Source organism: Chlorocebus sabaeus, chromosome 23 (genome assembly GCF_047675955.1).
Source record: "Chlorocebus sabaeus isolate Y175 chromosome 23, mChlSab1.0.hap1, whole genome shotgun sequence".
Lineage (NCBI taxonomy): Eukaryota > Metazoa > Chordata > Mammalia > Primates > Cercopithecidae > Chlorocebus > Chlorocebus sabaeus.
In genome coordinates, this window is record NC_132926.1 from 1,643,946 (window position 1) to 1,655,449 (window position 11,504).

Below are 11,504 nucleotides of genomic sequence, written 5' to 3' on the forward strand. Positions count from 1 at the left end.
TGAAACTGAGTTTTAGTACTATTTAAAAATGGTATTAAAAAAGTATAATCAACTATAAAACTTGCTTTGAAAACGTGAACTTGAATTAGCTGGGCGTGATGGCGGGTGCCTGTAGTCCCAGTTACTCGGGAGGCTGAGGCAGGAGAACGGTGTCAACCCAGGAGGTGAGGCTTGCAGTGAGCCTAGATGGTGCCACTGCACTCCAGCCTGGGCCACAGTGCGAGACTCCATCTCAAAAAAAAAAAAAAAAAGAGAAAAACAAAACGTGAATTTGGCCAGGTACAGGGGCTCACACCTATAATCCTAGCACATTGAGAGGCCAAGGCGGGAGGACTGCTTGAGCCCAGGAGTGTGAGACCAAACTGGGCAACATAGAGAGACCTCATCTCTACTAAAAAATAAGAAAAATCAGCCAGGTATGGTGGCACACACCTGTGATACCAGGTACTCAGGAGGCTCGCATGAACCTGGGAGGTCAAAGCTACAGCAAGTCATCATCACTCCAGCTTGGGTGACAGAGTGAGACCCTGTCAATAAAGAAAAGGAAAAGGAAAAGAAAGAAAAAGGAAAAAAAAAGAAAGGAAAAGGTGAACTTGTTCCAGTGTAACTGATACACAAATTAGAGAACAATTTGAGCACAAGCCGTACCTCTTGTTTATTTATGTGCTATTTTGTCACGTAAACACTAGATGAAGGGAGAAAGTTTGCACCCAGTCGAACTGAACTGTGTAGAAATACATGAAACACACTTCAAACACCTACCAGCTAAGTCAGTTCACTACGTGTTAAGGGCCACACCTATTCGCTTCTGGTGTTACAACCTTCCATCTGATTATAGGTAATTCTTCTACCACTTCACAGTAACTCACAAGCAGCAACCTTTCTGACATCCCTTTCCACAAGCAAACCAGGCCTTTTCAAGGCAAAATGCCACATTTATTACAGTATCTATATATTTCTTAACCATTCAACACGTGTAAAACTGTTCTATCATTTTTACCAGGTTCCTTTTTTAAATGTTTCACTGATAAACCTTCCTTTTTTAAATGTTTCACTGACAACCCCATTTGTCAGTCATTTCTACTGCACAACTCTGCAAAGGAGTGATTTTTTAGGAACCTGTATGTTGCTTTACAGCAAACTGACTGTATAAATTAACAGTTGTATGAGAACTTCTTAGACTTTAAGTTAGTCTCACTATTCCAATTCCAATAATTTACTAAAGAGGAAACTGTCATCCCAAAATTTCACAAAATGTTTACAACGCATATCCTAGCAAACCATCAGGATACTGATAACTTTTTAAGCTTGGTGGCTTTGATTTCAACTGGGAATAGGGTTGAATCTTCCAGCTTAAGGTTTATAGCCTGCCTAAGCCTAACTCAGAAGACAAGTGTTCTCAACACCTGAACTTTCACGAGTACTATTTTATGATTTTCATTGCTTTGACTGTTTTTAACTTCTTCCAAAACATACTGACATTTTGATTTTAAATGACCCTGTATTATAGAGCAACTGGGCATAGCCCTAAAGTCCCTTAAGGGACCACAGACTGAGGAGACACCATATCCAAGTTAAAAATAGATCCAAGCTGGGCACGGTGGCTCACGCCTGTAATCCTAGCACTTTGGGAGGCCAAGGTGGGCAGATCACTTGAGGTCAGGAGTTTGAAACCAGCCTGGCCAACATGGTGAAACCCTGTCTTTACTAAAAATACGAAAAAATTAGTCAGCATGGTGGCAGGAGCCTGTAATCCCAGCTACTCGGGAGGCTGAAGCAGGAGAATGGCTTGAACCCAGGAGGCAGAGGTTGCAGTGGGCCGAGATCATGCCACTGCACTCCAGCCTGGGTGACAGAGACAGCCTTCATCTCAAAAAAAAAAAAAAGAAAGAAAGAAAGAAAAACCAAAAGAAAAAATAGATCCAAAGTCACTAACTCCATAATACCTCAAATATATACTTGTACGGCTTCCACTCTATTCTCCACAGGGATGCCAAAGTGATCTCTAAATCACCTTGCTCCCCTGCTAAAAATATTTTGGCTCTCTCTTCTGCTGTAAGATACAGGTAGAAACTTCACTTTTAGCTTAGCAAGCATGGTCCTTCAAAATCTAGACCAGACACACCTTTGCAGGCTCATCTCGAGTCATGCGCACTGTTCCAATAACACCTTATCACTAGTCTTACCCTAACACTTGACACCTCAGTGTACCCACAGTTTCTTCTGTTTAACATGACTCCCTCTCCCCAGTTTGGCAAATTCCTATTCAGTGTTATTTTCCGTAAACTGCCCCCACACCCTCCGCAAGTTTAATCATTCTCTATTGCGTTCTCCCACAGCACTCTGTGCACCTATTAAGCCTATATGCTATGAGAGGGCAAAATTAGAGTATTATTTGTCTTTGAATTCTCAGTGTTAAAACACTGTGACTAGTACATACCTTAACATGTAACTTAAGTTACCAAGAAAATATAAATGGATGAAGGAGAGGTAAAGACCAGAGAAGGGTAAAGTGAAGACAGCCTAAATGAGTCCCCATCTTGGATCAAATAACCCCCAACCTCGCTACTTATTCAAGTACCAAAATACAGCACATTCCATTATACTCTAATGCACCCCAGCTATGCATACAGTATATGTTTACAGTTTATTCAGCATTTTTTTTTTTTTTGAGACGGAGTTTCACTCTTTTTGCCCAGGTTGGAGTGCAATGGTGTGCTCTTGGCTCCGCCTCTCATGTTCAAGCAATTCTCCTGCCTCAGCCTCCCGAGTAGCTGGGATCACAGGCATGTGCCACCACGCCCAGCTAATTTTGTATTTTTAGTAGAGATAGGGTCTCTCCATGTTGGTCAGGCTAGTCTCGAACTCCTAACCTCAGGTGATCCGCCCGTCTTGGCCACCCCAAAGTGCTGGGATTAAAGGCATGAGCCACCACGCCCAGCCTCAGCAATTCTTAATTTCAGATACATAGTGTTTTATTAATCACACTTTGTTGTAAAATGACTACCTTGAGTAATGGGTATAAAGATATCCACAAATCCAACTCTGGTTTTCCCAGTAAAACATACATTTTTAGCTGAGCCTATTAGGACTTTTCCAAAGTGATAAATGCTTTAAAGCAGAGCTTCCCAAATCAGTGGACCTTACTTACATATCGGAATGGGTTCTAAATGTGCTGAACATATTGATCCCTCTCCCCTAATGGCCCAACGAATATAGCTGTGAGCTGCCTTAACCATTTATTTCAGTATGTCTTACATATATTATCCTTTTCTGTTGCACCACGAAAAAGGTTTATGCTTTAAAGAATATAAGAAGGCAAATATGGGTACTGGAATGTCTAAGCATTAACCAAAATGCATACTTTTTTTTTTTTTTTGAGACCGAGTTTCACTCTTGTCACCCAGGGTGGAGTGCAGTGGCAATCTCTGCCTCCCGGGTTCAAGCAATTCTCCTGCCTCAGCCTACTGAATAGCTGGGATTACAGGCATGCGCCACCACACCTGGCTAATTTTGTATTTTTAGTAGAGACAGGGTTTCACCATATTGGCCAGGCTGGTCTCGAACTCCTGACCTCAGGTGATACACCCATCTTGGCCTCCGAAAGTGCTGGGATTACAGGTGTGAGTCACCGCACCTGGCATAAAATGCATACTTTTAAACTACAGGTACAGTGGGCAAATTCCTACAATGCCTTTACACATTTGTAGTTAGGACCAAGTTCTATAAACCAACCTTATGTCTGCTCAAAAGAAAACAGTTTGAAATTTCCCAATAATTGTAGTTTTACTTTGCCAACAACATTTAAGAAACCTGAAAATACCTACAAATTGAACAGGCGTATTCAAAAGGAGCTGCCTAGGCTGCATCACCACTATCAAGACACTATGGAAATTAATGATTGGCTTTCAGAGAAAATCTTCAGTCTCACAAGAACATCTATGTCTTTTGTCACCATTTTTAAAAACTGATCAAGACAGGGTCTCACTACGTTGTGACAGTTATCACAGGCTTTAAATACTTCATATTTTTCTGAGACAGAGTGTTGCTGGTCTCAAACACCCGGGCTCAACCCATCCTCCTTCCTCAGCCTCCCAAAGTGCTGGGATTACATGGTGAGCCATCATGCTTGGCAATTACATAACCTTTTTTGACCATTTCATTAAGCATCTTGTTCACCTACTAAGAAGTGACCTGAAATAACTTCTAACCATTAAAATACCCTCTACCCTCCCAAAAGAACAAACCTCTAGCAATGAGGTCACACACTCGTGTGCTCTCACATGCACACAAACCCAGTTCTTCCCCTCGTAATTACAGTATCATGGGCAAGTCACCTCCACCTTTCTAGGTCTGTTTTCTCATTAGCAGCTGTTCAAATATTTTGTTTAAAACAAAACACCTGGAGTAGATCACAGATCTAAAGATATTAAGCCATTTTTATTCTAATTTTACTCTAAAAGTCACGACATTCTAAAGACTGTGATGGCTAGGCATGTTGGCTCATGCCTGTAATTGCAGCACTTTGGGAGGCCAAGGAAGGAAGATCGCTTGAGTTCTGGAGTTGGAGACCTGCCTGGGCAACAAAGCAAGACTCTACAAAAACTTTAGAAATCAGCCGTGGTGGTGTCTGCCGGTAGTCCCAGCTAGTCAGGAGGGTGAGGCAGAAGGATCGCTTGAACCCAGGAGGCAAAGGCTGCAGTGAGCCAAGAACTGTGCCACTGCACTCCAGCCTGGGTGACAGAGTGAGATCCTGTCTCAAAAACAATAAATAAATTAAATAAAGATTGTGATAAATGTCTTAACAGCAATTCTCCAAAAAAGCCACCCTTTTGATCAATGGCCCACATCTACTCCTACAGCCTACAAATCTGTTCTGGAGTGATAAATGCTAGTACACTGTAAAAAATACAAAGTGCTACTACACACCATTTTATTTTTTCAGTTATTCACATTCACTCTCTTCCTCTTCAAAGTTAAATTCCCAGATACAAGTAGGCAAGAAGATTCAAGACTAATAATGAGACAATCCACCTGGAAAACAGGTAAGTATGGGAACTCAAATTCAAGCAGATTATCTAAAACACATCAGCTTAACACAGTAACAACAAATCCAAGAAGGTCAAGCGAGATGACCATTCACGATGTTGTCAATGGCAGTAACAGTTAAACACTGAAGGTTACAGGTGTTGGTTAGCAGGCTCCTCGCGGAAGGCGAAGGAGGTAAAGAGTCAAAGGAAGTTTCCAAAGAAAATAACGATTCGTGTTGAAAAACAAAAAGGAGGGGTGCAATTTGGGTTCCCAGAGAAAACTGCTTCTAGAAACCAGCGCGATCTCCGAGTCCTTAGCAGTACTCTAAAACAAACCGCTTCACTGCATGCTAAGTGCGGCTTTAACCTGTAATCCACCCCGTCCTCTCCCCCAAAATCTGCGTTAAACTGCATTTTAAGAACATTTTAGGGGGGCGGTAAGCAGCGGGTTTCCCGCTTGACAGTAGTTGCGACCACGGAGCGCGAAGTTCCACACGCCACCCACAGAGCCGCTCCTCCGAAGTTGCCACCGTCTTGGCCCCGAGTCCCGGGACACGGACTCGCCTCCTCCGGCGACGGCAGCCGGGACCAGCCGGGACCTCAGAGCCCGGCGCCGGCCCCTCCCCTCCCCTCCGCCCGCCGCCGTCAATCAACGCCCCCCGGCAGGGACTCGGCTCGGGGGCGCGGCCCGGGGCGGGGCGGGATCGCGGCGCGTCGAGGGGCCCCCCACAGCCGCCAGCCCGGGGAGCCGCGAGCCCGCCGCCCACGAAACTCAAGTTGCCCGCGACCGAGGCCGGCCGACGGGGCGGTCCGTGCGCGGCCGCAGAGAGAAGCGGCGCCCCGGCGGGCCTCGGGCCTGCCTCGCTCACCTCTCGGGGTGCGCCGCCTTCCTCCGCCGCTGCCGCCGCCTCCTCCCTGTGAGCGCAGCGGGGTCTGACCTGTGGAACCACCATACCAGTCCCGCCCGCTGCTGCAGCGCCGCCGCCGCCGCTCCTCTCCGCCTCAGTCGCTGCTCTTTGTTCCCCCTCCGAGAGCCGCCGCTTCAGCCGCCCGCCTCAGCCGCCCCGGCGGGCCGCCACTACGCCCTCCCGCCCTCTCGGCCCCCGGCCTCGCCCTCCTCGCTGCGCCCGCCGCTGCCTTCGCCTCCGCGCCGCCGCCGCCGCCGCCACCGACGCCGACGCCGCCTTCTCCGCGCCCCCCTCGTTTTCATTGAAAGCAAACAAGCATCATGGCGGCGGCCGCCGTCCCTCAGCCAGCGAGCGCCCGGACCGCCGCCGGCACGCCAACATCCCGGCCGCTCATTGGCCGCCGTCGCTGGGCGCAACCATCCGGCCTTCGGCGCGGGGGTCGCCGAGGCCCGCAGCGGCCTAGGCCCCGCCCCTCGCCCCCGCGCTGAGGAACGGTGGTCCGGTCCGGCGCGCTGCGGGCCCTGCTGCCGGCCTCTCCCGTCCTGTTTCCGTCCATCCTTCGTCTCCTTCTGTTCCCGCTCTCCTCGCTCCTTTCCTGCCTTGGCACTTCTGTCTTCTCCTCTCTGTGGCGCTCCTCCATTTTTCATCTACTTCTTTTTCCGCCTCGGGTGGTCCACTTTTTTTTTTTTTTTTTCGAGACAAGAGTCTTGCTCTGTCGCCCAGGCTGCAGTGCAGGGGCGCGATCTCGGCTGACTGCAAGCTCCGCCTCCCGGGTTCCTGCCATTCTCCTGCCTCAGCCTCCCGAGTAGCTGGGACCACAGGTGCCGCCACCACGCCCGGCTAATTTTTTTTTTATTTTATTTTTAGTAGAGACGGGGTTTCCCCATGTTAGTCAAGATGGTCTCGATCTCCTGACCTCGTGATCCGCCCGCCTCGGCCTCCCAGATACTGGGATTACAGGCCTGAGCCACCGCGCCCGGCCGGGTTGTCCGCTTTTATCTCCTCTCTTCCCTCTTTTCCTTGATCCTCCTCCCTTTTTTTTCTCCTTTTCCTTTTCCTTAAGCCTTCGCCTGTCATTCACGTCGAAACACAGGTGTTTGCGCGGAGCCAGTATCTTGATCTGCCTAAAGACAAGACAATCAGTCCTGAACAGGCGAATATTATTCCTTCCTCCATGACGCAGAAAAAGAGTAAGTTAACATACCGTTTCAGTCCATGAATGGTAATTCATTCCAGTACATTAATGGACAGTATGGTGCTGGGCTCCTAGCCTGAGTAACGGACAACAGCTGCTGTGCTCAAGATCGAAAGGTGTTCGGGGCAAACTCTGGTAATTGAAGGTGAGCAGAGAAATGACTGGGCTGATTCATGATGCTTACATCAGGAAATATTAGTTGACTGATGGTCAGGGCACAGAGATGAATCAGACCCCACCCAGCCCTGAGTAAGCTCACAGTCTAGGGGCAAGAAGAACACTCAACAGACTTAATATTGGAGGTATATTGGTCTGGCGCGGTGGTTCACGCCTGTAATCCCAGCACTTTGGGAGGCCCAGGCGGGCAGATCAGCTGAGGTCGGGAGTTTGAAAACAGCCTGACCAACATGGCAAAACCCCCTCCCTACTGAAAATACAAAAAATTAGCCAGGTGTGGTGGCGGGCACCAGTAATCCCAGCTACTCGGGAGGCTGAGGCAGGAGAATCTCTTGAACCTGGGAGGCGGAGGTTGTGGTGAGCCGAGATCGCACCATGGCACGCAGGCCTGGGCAACAAGAGCGAAACTCTATCTCAAAAAAAAAAAAAAAAAAATTCAAGGTATATGCTGAAGGGTATGGCGTGAAGGAAAAGGAATAGCTGCCTGCCCACCTGAGGCAAAGTAGGATAGGCTGCTAACTGCTTCCTGGAAAATCAACCCTGAAGAAATGGGAGTGAGACGGGTTCCAGGAACTAACGGTAGCAACAAACCAAGGCTTCTGCGTCACTGAAGGCTGTTGAGAGCTGGGGATGTGGGAAATGGGTTACTGTTGCCTGGGGTGGAGGAGACCTGGCTGGAAGGGCAAGGAAAGGATGAGGGAAAAGCTGTTCAGAGATCAAGATGATCTCCCTCTCCCCAGCATGGCCTTGGGATGGTCATTGCTTAGCACTGCCATGACATCAGTAGTGACAGCCCAGGCCTCTAGGGCCATGGGACACTGGGCAACGATGGCAGTGCAAAAGCCCAGAAGTCAGGAAGAACACATGCAGACCAGCAAGCTGCCTGTGGCCATCCCTCCACAACCTCCTCCCGCCCCAGGCAGGGGGGCGTGCAGCCCTGTGTTGTACAGAGCATCCCAGGCTGAGAGGCCAATGGGACAGACACCCTGCAGGGCCTCTCCTCCCTGTGTGAGTGCTCTGGCCATCTGTGCTCCAGCCTGGGTGCCTTTTTGTAATTTGTATGGCCAGAGGCAGCTACTCTCAGCCCGGTAGAAGGACTCACGCCCGAAATCCCAGCACTTTGGGAGGCTGAGGCGGGAAGATCACTTGAGGCCAGGAGTTCGAGACCAGCCTGGCCAACACGGCAAAACCCCATCTCTACTAAAAATACTCAAAAAAAATCTGCTGGGTATGGTGGCAGGTGCCTGTAATCCCAGCTACTTGGGAGGCTGAGGCGTGAGAATCGCTTGAATCCAGGAGGCAGAGGTTGCAGTGAGCTAAGGTTGCGCCATGGCACTCCAGCCTGGGCAACAGGGCGAGACTGTCTCAAAAAACAAACAAACAAAAACCAGAGGGAGCAATTCCCTTGTGACTGGCAAGATTGTGTGGAGGTGGGGAGGTTGCACAAAATCTTGGTAGCATAAAGCAACAGTTTTACTGTATCTCATGATTCTGATGCTCGCCCTTGGGGCCTCATGCCTCTGCCAAAGGTGGCAGCTGGGTGTTGAATATCTGGCACCTCGGTGCCCCCTAACGAGGCCTCCCTCTGCAGTGTCTCATCCTTCAGCCTTTGTGTGTGGCCCCTCTCTCCAGCAGGAGGTGATCCTGCACTTCTTACGTGACAACCGGGGCTCCAAGAGGAAAGCAAAGCTGCCAGGCCTTCTGAAGAAGGCCACTTCCTCAATATTCCATTAATTAAAGCAGGCACAAGCCCAAGCCAGATTCAAGAGGAGAGGACATAAGCTGTAGAGGAGCTGCGCACACATACAGGGCGGGGTGGACTTATTGGAGCCCTCTGGGGACACTTGCTACCACCAGGAGGGTACAATAGTGGCTCTGCTGTGCGTGCCCTGTTCTTTCTGCATATCTGAAGAGAACCCTGCAAAACACCTACTCACCTTTCAGATCCAGATCAAAGTGCCGCTCACGTTAGGCCAGACCTCCCGTTGCAAGTTACAAAACTCACAACTCTGTATTTCTTTGCAAGAAAGAGGGAATTGAATTGAAAGAGGGAATGCGGACCCATTCAAGCATTGTAAGGTGGCATCAAGAATCAATCTCACCTACCTTCCACCCTACTCTCCTCTGCTGGCCTCACACAGGTCGGAAAGATGCCACCACCTGCAGGCTTAGATTCTACCAGCTTCTCCGCTTAGAGAAGGTGCTTCTTTCCTAATGACCAAAGACCCAGGGCGGGCTCTCACTGGCCTGGCCTGGGCCTTGTTTCTGCTGTAGCCAGGCAGTACGAAAGCAGGACCAATCTGGGATTGATATGTGCTAAGCCAGGACAGCATGAATTGGTGGCAACCAGCACCATCTTCCCACCACGTGGAGAGATGAGACAGTGATGAAGATGTGGAGTCTCAGAGCAAGGGCCTGACAGTTTGATTTCAGTGGTTTTTTCCTTTAGCCTGTGACCTATACCAGAACCTATTTCAGGTATACAATACTTTTTTTTTTTTTTTTTTTGCTTAAGTTAGTTTGAGTTTGGCTTCTGTAGCTTACAACCAAAATAATTCTAATTTGACCAGTGAATGCATTGCACAGATGGATGCGTCACCAGAATAGGGTCCTCATCCGATGTACACAGCAAGTCAACGCGCCAAGACACCAGGCTGCAGCACAGGAACAGTTTTAGTCCTAGGGCCATCGGATGTGGGGACAGGAAGAAACCAAATCTGCCTCCCTGATGAGTCTGGGGCTAGGATTTTCAAGGGTTTTGGAGTGAGCTACAGAGTGGAGCTTGTTGGTTTGTCAAGGAGAGCAGGATGAAGCTGTGTTCTCATGCTGATTTGGTTCCTTTGGGTGAGGGTTAGGGGGGTCTTCAGGCTGGTTGGCATCAGCTGTTCGACTGGAATTCAGGATCTGCTTGAGCACTTCTTTTATATGTATTTACTTACATTTTTTAAAATTTTTATCTCTGAGACAGAGTCTTGCTCTGTCGCCCAGGCTGGAGCGCAGTGGCACAATCTCTGCTTGCTGCAAGCTCCGCCTCCCAGGTTCAAGCAATTCTCCTGCTTCAGTTTCCCAAGTAGCTGGAATTACAGAGGCACACCACCACACCCGGCTAATTTTTGCATTTTTAGTAGAGACGGAGTTTCACTATGTTGGCCAGGCTGGCCTCAAACTCCTGACTTTGTGATTCACCTGCCTTGGCTTCCCAAAGTGCTGGGATTACAGGCGTGAGCCACCGCACCCAGCCTATATTTATTTATTTTACTGTATTTTTGAGACAGGGTCTCACTCTGTCACCCAGACTGCAGTGCAATGGCATGATCACAGCTCACTGCAGTCTCAACTTTCTTGGGCTCAGGTGATCCTCCCACCTCAGCCTCTGGAGTGGCTGGGACTACAGGCACACACCACACCCAGTTAATTGTTGTTGTTGAGATGGGATTTCACCATGTTGCCCAGGCTGGTCTCCAGCTCCTGCCCTCAAGCAATCTACCCGCCTCAGCTTCCCAAAGTGCTCGGATTACAGGCGTGCGCCACTGTGCCAAGCTGCTTAAGTAATTTTTAAACAAAAGCCTTAGGACTCTAATGTCAGAAATCCCGTCTGTAGTAACAGCGGGGGTGCACAATGGTCAGTGTCTGGGAGCTACATGACTTTCTGTTACAAGGAAGTGGGTCTAAGTGCCACCTGATTAATGCTTAATTAGAACTATATTTCTGTCCAGGGTTCCTGTTAACTCTCAGAGCGGGGCCTCAGGTGGGCGGTTGAATAATGAAAACGGACACCTAGGTGATGGCCATGGTGGTTGATGTTGCTGTGGTGTCTGTCACTCAAACATGACTGGAGCATTGGAATTCCAACCCGGGACTGGTGGAGAACGTTCTGTGGTTTGAATATTTGTCTCCTCCAGCACTCATGAAGACAGAATTAACAATCAAAAGAGAAGCAAAGCAGACAAATTTGGAAAACTCAGCCTGGCCATGTAGCATGAAAAAGCGTGTTCAAAAGCAGAAACCAAGAGTGGCCCAGTAGTCTTTCACTAAGATGAGTACAGAGAAAAAGGATCATCAAAGAGAACGGAGCCGGGTGTGGTGGCTCACGCCTGTAATCCCAACACTTTGGGAGGCTGAGGTGGGTGGATCCCCTGAGGTCAGGAGTTCACGACTAGCCTGGCCAACACGGTGAAACACAGTCTCTACTAA

The 11,504-nt window shown here is 48.9% G+C and overlaps 1 protein-coding gene across 3 annotated transcripts in view; it reads right to left on the reverse strand.

The window, feature by feature from the left end:
• The window catches only part of CNOT6 (CCR4-NOT transcription complex subunit 6), an 85,296-nt gene extending 79,294 nt beyond the window's left edge, over nucleotides 1-6,002 (reverse strand). For 2 of the 3 annotated variants that reach the window (XM_008015551.3, XM_008015549.3), the window contains exon 1: nucleotides 5,900-6,002. The gene's annotated coding sequence lies outside the window, so the exon portion shown is untranslated. Of the gene's footprint in view, nucleotides 1-4,929; nucleotides 5,035-5,899 lie in introns of all 3 variants that reach the window. The other variant, XM_008015550.3, reaches the window with a different exon arrangement.
• Nucleotides 6,003-11,504: the final 5,502 nt, after the last annotated feature.